Source organism: Canis lupus, chromosome 14 (genome assembly GCF_003254725.2).
Source record: "Canis lupus dingo isolate Sandy chromosome 14, ASM325472v2, whole genome shotgun sequence".
Classification (NCBI taxonomy): Eukaryota; Metazoa; Chordata; class Mammalia; order Carnivora; family Canidae; genus Canis; species Canis lupus.
The window spans coordinates 32,496,888-32,509,452 of NC_064256.1; the positions used below are offsets into that span (position 1 = coordinate 32,496,888).

At 37.5% G+C, this 12,565-nt stretch overlaps 1 protein-coding gene across 16 annotated transcripts in view; it reads left to right on the plus strand.

The window, feature by feature from the left end:
• Positions 1-12,565, plus strand: part of HDAC9 (histone deacetylase 9) — a 1,020,499-nt gene that overhangs the window by 365,954 nt on the left and 641,980 nt on the right. The gene's annotated exons all lie outside the window — the stretch shown is intronic.

Below are 12,565 nucleotides of genomic sequence, written 5' to 3' on the forward strand. Positions count from 1 at the left end.
TTCCTAACATAATAATGCTTTAAAGTATAAATTACTTAGAAGAAAAAGAAACCTGAAAATCAAACTATTAATACGTATCTTTGCTTTCTTCTTTGGTTTGGTTTGTTTTATTTTACTTATCCAGACCTAAATTTATTCCATTTCTACCTTGCTATTATCACATAATCTGATTCTTGTGAAGTAGGCAGTATATCAATTGAATCAGGTGAGGGAAAAACTCTTAAGGCAATAAAAATGGAATACAAAAAAGCATTAAAGGGCATCAACACACTTGTGGCATGTATGCTCTGATATGCGTTATTGCCTTCTTTTGGATCAGCCTTTGAATTCCTCTTGGTTTGGTCCTTAGGCTCAGAAATGAACCCAAACTACAGGCTGGTCCTAAAGATCCACAAAGCATGTGATATAAGTAATTGTAAATTGATGATTAAAAATCCTCCCTCTGCCCATTGTTAGTTATTTTTCTGCCCCCAATCACAAATTCATTCTTTACCTTTAAATGATGATAATTATCCTTGATAAAATAACTTTCAGGTAATATTGCTTGTAAACAGTCACAATGGGCTATGTCTCAGCACTTTTAAACCCCAAATAAATTCTTATTTCCACTGAATGGATGAGGAAACTGAGGACTGAGGTAGACAAATTAAGTGCCCTGCTTACAGTAACATGTTATATTTCAGGTGGTATTCCTGCTCCAGAGGATGGACTAGAGTTCCAGGTCTTACCTCCTGAGAGTCTGGGCTCTTGAGAGAATGTTACTTTCTATCTGTGTTACACCACTAGGATTAAAATGATTTCGACCTGGAAGATATTAGGTCAAGTGAAATAAGTTAGACAGAAAAAGACAAATGTCATATGATTTCACTTATATGTGAAGTCTAAAAAACAAAACAAATGACTGAACAAATAAAAAGCAGAACTAGACCTATAAATACAGAGAACAAACCGATGGTTGCCAGACAGAAGAGGCTGGGCAAAATGGGTGAAGGGGAAGGAGAGATATAAGCTTCCAGTTATGGAATGAATAAGTCCCAAGAATAAAAGCTATAGCCTAGAGAATATAGTCAGTGGTATTGTAATAACGTTGCATGGTGACAGATGTTTGCTATACTTATAGTGAGCATAACATAATATGTAAACTTGTTGAATAACTATGTAGTACACCTGAAACTAATGTAACATTGTGTGCCAACTTTATACACATAAAAGAAAATTAAATTAATTGCCCATAGAAATTGTTTTGACAAATTAAAAATAGAGATTTTTTTTTAAAAAAGCTTATTACCAAAGAAAGGAATAATTTAGGATTTTGTTCAATAGTCATTTAAAAATTGATTGCTCAGACATAATAAAAACAAATATAGGGGATCCCTGGGTGGCTCAGCGGTTTAGCACCTGCCTTTGGCCCAGGGCATGATCCTGGAGTCCCGGGATCGAGTTCTGCGTCGGGCTTCCCTGTGTGGAGCCTGCTTCTCCCTCTGCCTGTGTCTCTGCCTCTCTCTCCCTCTCTCTTTGTATTTCATGAATAAATAAATAAATAAAATAAATCAATAAGTTAAATGAATAAATAATCTTTTAAAAACAAATATAATAACTATTAATCCCTTATCAATCCTTAGGATGTGAAATCTTATTTTGAAATGGGCCTTTGAGCAGCACATGCAAAGTATACTCATGGTCTTTTTTTTTTTAAGATTTTATTTATTTATTCATAGAGACACAGCTAGAGAGAGAGAGGCAGAGACACAGGCAGAGGGAGAAGCAGGCTCCATGCAGGGAGCCCGATGTGGGACTTGATCCCTGGTCTCCAGGATCACGCCCTGGGCTGCAGGTGGCGCGAAACCGCTGCGCCACTGGGGCTGCCCCATGGTCTTTTTTTGATATAGACATTAGAGACAGATTTAACATCATCTTCAAAACTGTGGAAGGTTAAACATACACTGCATTGAGACATGGAAAAGTAGTAAGTATTTACTAGTACTTCCCCCCAAAGTTTCATTTGGTAAGGGATTCAATCCCCACCTAATGAATGAAATTGATCAAAGCAGGATAGTTTGAAGGAGAAACATTACAAAAAGCAAGACTTGTCTTGATTGCTGTGTTAGGGAATATTAAATTCCAGACTTTCATATTTCAATAATAAAATGAGGCAAATCTGTAGAGATACACAACAGATTATCAGTTTCCTGGGTCAAGGGCAGGAATGGGTATTAGCTTTCAGTTGGCAGGGTGGATCTTACTGGGTGTGATGGTAAAGTTCACAAATTAGATTACAGTGGTGGTTGTACAACCCGGTTTAAATTTATTTTAGAAAATCATTGAATTGGGGCACCTGGGTGGTACAATCAGTTAAGTGTTAGACTTGTGGTTTTGGCTCAGGTCATGATCTTAGGGTCAGGAGATCAAGCTCCACTTCTGGCTCTGTGCTCAGTGTGGAGCCTGCTTAAGTTTCTGTTTTACTTGCCCTCCTCCACCCCATGCTTTCGTTCTCTCTCTCTCAAATAAATTAATTTAAAAAAGAACATCATTGAATTGTACCCCTAAAATGAGTAAGTTTACTCAATAAAGTTGTTTTAAAATGCATGTTAAAAAATTAATAAAAGGGGCGCCTGGGTGGTGCAGTTAGTTAAGTGTCTGACTCTTGATTTCAGCTCGGGTCGTGATCTCAGGGTGGTGAGACGGATCCACACTCCGTGCCTCATCGAGCTTAAGACTTTCTCTCCCTCCTCTCCCCGCCTTTTGCTCTCTCTCTCTCTCTGTCAAATGAATATATTTTTTAAAAAGATCCACAGGTGTGTTTTCAGAGAAAGCTATTTGCATCAGATTCAGAATTTCCTCTAGATGATTAATTTACTTCTCAAATTAAACGCCTGACACTAATTGTAATACAATAGGTCAGAAAAGCAGAAAAGTGCCTCCTGTGTCCTTTTTCCCTTTACTTTTTCCTTCTTTCAGAATTTTCAGGTTGATTCTTTTTTGTAGCCTCTAGAGGGCAGCACATGTGTTTTTATTAGAAAGACTAATATCTTCTCAGAAACCTTAACTTCCTGAAACAAACTGCAGTGACTTGAAAGTATCAGTGATGCCACATTGCTTTAGATGAACCTTCTGATTTCAGGGGTATGTGCTGAGGACTTTGACAGGTGATGAGGACCCTTCCTTCAGCAACTCTTTGGAATTAGTAGTCTCTTCCTCTCGGTCAGCTGTCCCACCTCTGAATATCTATGCCTTAGAAAACATCTTCTGGCCTAACCTATAGTGGTATGTAGGAAGAATTTCACTTAGGATTTTCACAGCATTTTTCCTCCAGAAGCTTCATTTTAAGGTAAAGACAAGAGTCAAGGAACAAAATCAGTATTTACACATGAGAGAAGCAGGGGGATCCAAGAAACTATGATATGAATCCCTAAACCTCCTAAGTGAATAAAGTTACACTGGAAAAATTAGGCTATGACAAGAGACAAGTGCAATGCCAGCATTCTCTTCAATGTATGGATAATTAGGAATACAGGACTTAAAAATCTGTAAGAGGGATCCCTGGGTGGCTCAGCGGTTTGGCGCCTGCCTTTGGCCCAGGGCGCGATCCTGGAGTCCTGGGATCAAGTCACGCGTCGGGCTCCCGGCATGGAGCCTGCTTCTCTCTCTGCTTGTGTCTCTGCCTCTCTCTCTCTCTCTCTCTCTCTATCATGAATAAATAAATAAACCTTTAAAAAAATCTGTAAGAATTAAAAAAAAACTGTAAGAATGTTTTTTTGAATTGTGAAATGTAAATTTTTCCCCTAGTTCTTTCCATTTAACTATTGTTAGTCTTATGTATAGTAGAAATCAATACTTACGGTTGAAAGATTAAATTAATTAGCAGTAGGTTCTATACATTTGGGTCACTTAAAGAAATGACTAGCCCCTTCTTATGCACAACTAATGGCATTTCCCTACTAGTCTTTGAAATAAAATAAAAACAGACCTACAAACTGTTCTGTTTCTAGGATCTTATCAGCATACAAAATTTATAAGCTTTGATTTTGATATAAGGATCTGAAACAATTTTAGGTCCCACTCACTGTATCTTTACTTTGAAATTCTTCCTACATATTCACCCTATTTTGCATGTGAAAAGAGTAGACAAGAGTAAGAAATACCTTGAGAATTGTCTGGACATTCAGAACAGCCTGAACAGCCTGTCTAATCATAAAAAATTCAATTTGCATGAACATAGCAATTATTTTTTCTTCTCCCATCCCTCCTTTTTCCTTTCTTTTTCTTCCCTTCTTCCTGTTTTCTTCATTTCTCTCACCAAACTTTGATTGCATGCTAATTGTGTTTGAGGCATTTGGTTGGGTTCCACCTATACAATAGTGAAAACACAAGCATAGTTTCTGCCTTTGTGCAATTCTAGCCAGTGGAAGAGACAGACAAAACAACATATTAGCAAAAAGGAAAAGCACCTGCAGACACATTTTGTGGATCAAAATCAGTTCTAAGAAGGAAGAGGACAGTGAGAGTAACCCTAGGGAACAAATTAAAGCTAGGTAGTCAGGAAGAATGTTTCTAAGGAGGTTATTTCACAGGGCCCCAGCCAATAGCTTTCTATCAGGGGACTACAGTATGAGAGGACCCTGAGTCAGGAAAGAGCTTGGCTTATTTTTCGAAGTGAACATGTGTCTCAGTATCTCACCGTGAATGAAGAAAATGAGCCAAGGTATGGCGGGAGGGGTGGTGGGACAGGTCCAAAAGGTTTTTGTGAGAAGCTTGGATTTGTTTCTAGGTTCGGTGATTGCTTTAAATGGCAAAAGGAAACCAGTGACGACATCATCTCATTTAATTTTCGGAAGTATCATTCTGTCTGCCGTATTGGACCGGGGCTCAAGTAAATATGGAAGAAAATTTGCAAGACAGTTATTGTAATTTAGACTAAAATGATTTTGCAATTGACTTTTACTTGCATATTGGAATAGAAGAAAAAGCTCTTTTTCTTTAAAGGTATAGTTTTCTGCTTGTTAAATGTGACTACATTGAGAGATTAGTGATTCATAGGATATTTAAAAGTGCTTTTGGAAACATTAATAACTTATATTTCTAATTTTATGCAAACTGACATTGACTGTAAAAAGCCAAGGCAATCCCAACGTCCTCAAATGAGAGTTTCTCTTTCTGAGGGCTGAAACTTTTAAAAATTGATGATGAAATACAGGAGTAGATGAGAACATTGAGAACTTGGTAGGTATGTTTATATATCCCTTAATTTTATTTTGTTAGGAATTTCTCTTTTAATCAAATGCAATAATGGACTACTGAGGCTTACATTAAAAAACCCCACCTTTTGAATAATATTATAACCCCCAGGAGACTTTATAAATGTGCATTTACAAATATGTATATATTTACATTCATGAATGTCGGTGTGGGGGTGCCCGGCTGGCTCAGTCACTGGAGCATACATTCATGAATGCTTAAAGTTTTTCAGTAGCAAATTAAAATAATAAGAACTTACACATTTGTGAATACTGCTTAACAGTTGTATAAGTATATATTGGTGATCTTGATGTGAGTAAGAGTGATATGGAGAACACTTGGGATATTTTATATACCTACCACACAAAATTCCTTCCTGCTAAGGGGGGTAAGGCAGCATTAATGCTAAAAATAAAAGTATCATGTATGTTCATGGCAGCACCTGTGAGGGACAAGAGGACAGTAACTCCAAAGCATTGTCAACCTCTTACTGCCCTTATTTAGATTTAGGAAGGTACTGCCCATAGTTGTGAGGGGCTCAGACTCTGGAAGCAGCCTTCTTAGGTTCAGATCCTGCCTCTGAAGCTTACTAGTTTTGTGACCTTGAGCAAGTTATTGAACCTCTCAGTTGTCTTCTCTGTATAATGGGAATAATAAACTCACTTATCTTATGTAGTTCTCAGGATGATTGAAAGAGTTGTATAGAAAGCATTGAGAACACTATTTGGCACATATGGAGAACATACCAGTACTGGTAATGCTCTCAGTAGTACCTGTTCATCGCTCAAGCTTTCTGTTAAGCTGAATATAACACAAAATGTGTCTGCAGGTGCTACAAGATACTTATTTCTTAAGGAACAGAGGATTTACTGTTTTAGGCACCATTCCCTGGACATACCATTTTCTGAGTACCTTTTGCGTTTGCCAGAAACAGCAAGAGACATGAAAAGCATTGCTCTGTTAGTGACACTAGAGTAGAAGTGAACCTTTGTCTGGTCATGCTGAGGTAGTGACCCAGGCCAAAGGACTTTAATATTTTGTTCACCTTACATTGGAATTTTCAAACATTTTGAATTAGTTGTCAGCATAAAGATCCTTACTTCCATGTGATTTTGAGAAATGAAAAATCCATTAATGTGGACCTACTTTTTTTCCATGGCAACCATTGACTGGTACTGAATGGTGACTAATTCTTGAGAACCATCTTGCAATTGGGGTGACCTCTCTAGCCTCCTCAACTCAAATGTGTTACTTAACTGACATTTGCTGTCTTTTGACTTTGACCATGAAACTGTTGTGGTTTCAATGTATGTTAAATAAAAGCTGTTAGATACAAGGATCTAGGTGCTCATGTCTTGCTTATGGTGCTTCTGCTCAGGAACCCAACACAGGGTACCATGCAAGTACATCCTATCTTCAGGTATTCCCTCTCTATATCATTTAGTAGTTAAGAGCACAGGCTCTAGAATCAACAGGGCTAGGTTTAGCTGTAATGTTAGGCACATGTATTCTCACTAATCATCCTGAATGAGAAAACTGATTTAGGAGACCATGTCACAAGAATGGGAAGGTTAAATGAAATAGTCTAAGTAAAGGACCTATCATACAGTCAGTATTCATGGAAAAAAATACTCCCGGCAGCCTGGGTGGCTCAGTGGTTTGAGCGTCTGCCTTTGGCCCAGGGCGTGACCCTGGAGTCCTGGGATCGAGTCCCATGTCGGGTTCCCTGAATGGAGCCTGCTTCTCCCTCTGCCTGTGTCTCTGCCTCTCTCTCTCTCCCTCTCTCTCTCTTTCTCTCTCTCTCTCTCTCTCTCTCTGTGTCTATCATGAATAAATAAATGAAATATTAAAAAAAAGAAGAAGAAAAAATACTCCTTTCATGGTCAATACTCAGGATCAAGTGATTTGTCCCGAAACACCAGTAATAAATGGCAGGGCTAATATTTGAATCCATGAAGTCTGACACGAGATCCCGCACCTCTAGTGACTTTGCTGTACTTTAAATTGGTGGTAGGGTAGAGGAGAGGGGACGAGCGATATTTGCTGCTGTCCCTAAGCTAGCTTCTCTTTATTCTTATACTTTCATTTCCTTAGCTCTCATTTACATTTTCAAAATTTAAAAAGGGATTTTTCAGAACTGCACAGGAGGCTCTGGTGCAGTGATCCTCCACATAGTCGTGAGCTCAGTACCCACTTTCTGTCTCTAGTGATCTATCTACCAAAGTAACTTTGGTGACTAACTCATGAGCATGTTCCCTTTAACCAAAAGTTTCCAGAGGCTTCCCATTTGCTGTGGACAAAAGGAAAATTTCAGAATCATTATTTCCCCTTCCCTTCCTCTCTCTCCAATGCCTTTCTTCTCCCTATCACTTTAATCAAATTAAGTCTCTAGTTCTTCGAAGGTCTGCTTTAGTCTCATCTCCTTCTTGAAGATTTCCACGTTCTTTTCTCAAAGAATAATTTCTTCCTTTACTTACTACAATGCTTTTTGTCCCACTCATTTTAAAATTATTATATGCTACATTGCTAACAATTTTTACTTATTTGTTTTGCTTTATCATTTACACAGCATATACTTCCCAAGGGCTGGGATGATTTTTCTCTTTCTTTTCTTTTCTTTTCTTTTCTTTTCTTTTCTTTTCTTTTCTTTTCTTTCTTTCCTTTCCTTTCCTTTCCTTTCCTTTCCTTTCCTTTCCTTTCCTTTCCTTTCCTTTTCTTTTCTTTCCTTTTCTTTTCTCTTTTCTTTTCTTTTCTTTTCTTTCCTTTTCTTTCTTTTCTTTTCTTTTCTTTTCTTTTCTTTTCTTTCTTTTCTTTTCTTTCTTTTCTTTTTCTTGTCTTTCTCTTTCTTTCTCTTCTCTTTCTTTCTTTCTTTCTTAAGACTTTATTCTTTTTTAATAATAAATTTATTCTTTATTTTTCAAGATTTTATTTATTTATTCTTTTTTTAATAATTTTATTTTTTATTGGTGTTCAGTTTGCCAACATACAGAGAGTAACACCAGTGCTCATCCCGCCAAGTGCCCCCCTCAGTGCCCGTCACCCATTCACCCCCACCCCCCTCCCTCCTCCCCTTCCACCACCCCCAGCTCATTTCCCAGAGTCAGGAGTCTTCATGTTCTGTCTCCCTTTCTGATATTTCCTACCCATTTCATGAGAGACACAGAGAGAAAGGCAGAGACATAAGTAGAGGGATAAGCAGGCTCCCTGCAGAGAGCCTGATGTGGGACTCAATCCCTGGACCCCAGGATCACGACCTGAGTCAAAGGCAGATGCTCAACCACTGAGCCAGGTGCCCCTGGGGTGATTTCTTTATACTTACTTATTCTCATGGTGTCTAGAGCATTTCTGGGTCTATAATTCTTGATGGATAAATTGATTTTACTTGAAATATGGCAGAAGAATTATATTTGGTATCAGTTTTGTAACATGTTGCAGATAGAAGCAATTTTTCTGTTCATTGGGCTCATTCAAAACTAACCTAGTTTCCAGGAGCTGAATCGTGTTTATCCTCTTCTGAGAATTCCAAGAAAGTGTTTTAGTTTAGCAAAGTTTCTTTTTTTTTTCCTAGCTGATTCTTTGTTCCTGTACCTACCTTATAACTAATAACCATAATGCATTTTATAAGATATACTAAAGTTTCCATAAGCTGGAGGGATTTATTCTTTCTTCTAGTCAGGCATAGCAAGGAGAGACACTGGGTATTCTTCTCTCAAAATACTAAGTTACTAAAATTATAGGTGCTCATTGACAATCTCAAACAACACACAGGTAAGTGAAGCTGGATGGCGACTTATTTCTTCTACCCTACCCATACCTCTTTCCTGAAGTTATCCAAACCACTGTTTTCCATCCCTTCAAAACAGCTCATCTATTACATGTTGATTTCTTGTTTGGGTAGCATTTTTTTCCCCTAGGAAGAACTTAAATCTTTAAATTAAATTTCAGTTTAAACATTCTCATTCTGTATATTTGGTAAATAATTACATTCAGTTATATTACACTAGGGAAACCAAAAGAAACGTTCATTTCTCTTATTCTGGAAACACTTTAACTGCTTCAATAGGCATAAAATTTTACTGAGGGTTAGATTTCTGTTGAATATGTAGCTAATGCTACTTCTGTTTAAGGAAAAGACCTTAACTCTAATTCATAGAGCAGTACTGTTGCAAATGTGTGATTTTCCAAATTGTCCATAGACCACAAAACACTTTAATGTACTGTTTCCTTTATTGCAGAGAGAGAGAGGGAGAAAGAGAAAAACATTTTGGAAGAAAGCCAATTTATTACTGATACACTCAGGAGACCCATTGTCAGTATATGATATGTTCTTTCCTCCAAGTCCTCCTTATTTCTTCCCTTCTCTCCCTGCCAGCTTCCCACCCTTCTGGAATTTCTGGTTCAAGGACAAGTGCTGACTCAGCATGGGCTACTGTCTTGAGCTAGCTTTTGCTGCTCCTGAGGCGTCGCTTTGGGGGCAGCGAACGGAGCACCAGTGAACTCCCCAGTTCTCTTAGGAGTCATAGCTCTCCTCACTGATTATGAATTGTTTCTGGGAGAACAGAATGAGCTGTTAGGCTGCAAATGATCTAACCTTTTGTACTCGGCCATGTGGATGTTCAGCATTTATGATGTTCCAGTCCTCATTTTCCAAACTTCATCATGGAATTGAAGAAATTAAAGGATTCTATTGCCACGGAATAGAAATCTGTGATGTTTATGTGCTGCAATCATCATTTTCTTATATGTCTATGTTAGAGGGTAGTGGTATGTGTTTAGATTATGCATGTTGAAGAAACTTGATTTTTAATAAAAATATGAATCTTAGTAACTGGAAACACAATGTGGCCCAGTCATCAAAATCACAAGAAAGATTCTCAGCACTGAGGAATTTGGATATTTATGATTTCATGATTTATAAAGGCATGGAAAGGCAGTATACACACACAATGGTGAGCAGATATAAATATCTTGGGATCATTATGAATACAAGTGTTAAGTAAAAAAACAGTGATTTCTCTTTAAGAAATGAGCCAAAAGTGACCTAGGAATGGTGACATTTCTCTTTTCTCTTATTCACATAATACATCAATTAATCATGCGGTTGATTTTAAGTTTCATGTAACTGTTCTTATACTGCATTTATCTCTTAGGAAGAATTATTTGTGGGTCTCATATTTGAAGGTAGAGCAATCCGAACAGTGAAAGTTCTGATATGTTTTTAAAGGTCAGAAAATGTGCACTGTTATGTTTAGCTTGTGTCTGTCTTCTATTAAGAATCTATGCCTGACAGTTACCAAAAATGTAGAATTTATGGGGAAAAATATTTATTCTAGTTTGATTCAAGTACTGGAAGGTGTGAGTTTTAGACATGCATTAATAAAGGTTATTAAAATAAACTCACTAATGAGCATTTTTGCATTTTGGATTGATTAAAAAATGTTTATGTCAAGAAAAGAAGTATATTATGAAAGTAATTACAACAACCATTAATTATACTAATTCTATTCTTTTAAGGAAGGGTAGAATTTAATAAGGCAGTTTTTCATAAAGCCTTTAATCCATGACTTTTATTTTAGCCACAGTGGATTTTCATATAATTTCCTTCTTTACTTTTTCTTAATGTCAAATGAGTTATATATCTTTTGCAACTTCCTGGTGTCTGATCTCAGATACTTTTAAAGCTAATTGTGAGGATTAATGGGCAAGACTCCTGTCTAGTAATTTTGCATTTCAGAAGAAACATATTAATCCTAGAGAAAGAACTGGCACAGTTTTGCCTGTTTTACAGAATTTCACAGAATAAGAATTTTTGGAGACTTCAGGTTATTCAGTGTCTTAAGAAGGGAAGGACCATTTTTGTTTTTGTTTTTGGTTTTGTCCTTTAAAGTTTACATTTGGTGCTATGCTATGTAGATAAATCAGTGGAACCTAAGTTAGGCTTGACTTAAAGTTCTGTTACTGATTCACTGAGTACCACTAAGTCACTGCATCTGCTTCCTATTTATAAAATGGAGATGTTTTCTGCTTCTAATTTGCCTCTCAGAAGTGCAGTGTTATAAGGATTAATTAGAAAAGGCCAGTAGACTGAGCATTGAGGAAGGCATAAATATAGATATAACGCAGCATTACCAGGTGTCTCCTCATGTTGCATGTGGTTGATCTCAATTCTGAGAGCCTCGCTTTTTAGCATTTCTACAGAGGACATTACACTGTGTCAGTTGATCCAATGACTTGAATTCTAAAAATATGAACTGCCCCAGAGTTTGATTTTTTTAGTGAAATGCTTTACCATGAATATTTTTTTCAGAGTCCAGTTTTTCCTAAAGATTCTTCAGGTTTGGAAATTTAATTTGAAGTGGACAGGCTGTATCAGGTTACTTTGCAACAGCAATCTGTTCTCCTCCTCGTGTTGTTTTATCAGATTTCCTGCGGTACTTCACAATCTGCCTTTCAACAGCCTTTTCACCTTCTTAATCTCACCTTTCAGCCCCTTACTTGCAAGATGCAAGTTTGGCATCATTGGCTTGCACATGGCTTCTTGAACAATCCTGGCACAAGGCTGGATTGCCCAAGTAAAGTTCCCAGGATTTCGAGTTAAATTGTTGGGAGCTGAATCCCTGCCCCAAGCTGCCTGTGTAGTGTTGGTGATGGTACCTCATTTACCATCTTTATAAAATGAAACACTTCTCATGGATTCTTCTGAGAATTAAGATCATCAGTGTAAGGTTTTGTGGCATTATTACTAGCACATCAGAAATGCTCAGAATAATCCTGTTGTTTTTATTAATAGAAATAAAATTTAAGCACAAGGATGAAGGAAAAAAAGCAATCAGAACCAAAGAAAACTAGGAGTGTTCTGAGGAAAGAAGAGAGAGAGGTGCTTGAGTAGGTTGTGTCTGACCTCGGCTCAGGTCATGATGCTGGGTCCTGGGATAGAGCCTCTCATCAGGCTCCTGGCTCAGCAAAGAATCTGCTCCCTCTCCCTCTGCCCCTCCCCTAGCTTGTGCTCATACATTTTCTCTCTCAAATAAATAAATAAAATCTTTTAAAAAATTAAAAAGAAGAGAGTGATTAAAAAATGAGAGTGATATATACAGCTTTGGCACTCAGAGTGTGGTCCGTGGACTAGCAGCATCTGCTTCACCTGGAAGCTTGCTAGAAATTCTAAATCTTAGATCCCCCGGCCTCCCAAGTTCAAGGAATCTAAATCTTCAGCTTAACCAGATCCCCAGGGAGTTCACTTGAAGTGCAGCAGAGTTCAGGGGAAAATTGTTTATTTTTAAGAGGAAGAAAGAGTGGAGCATGTTTACACATGGAAGTAGAGTAAAAC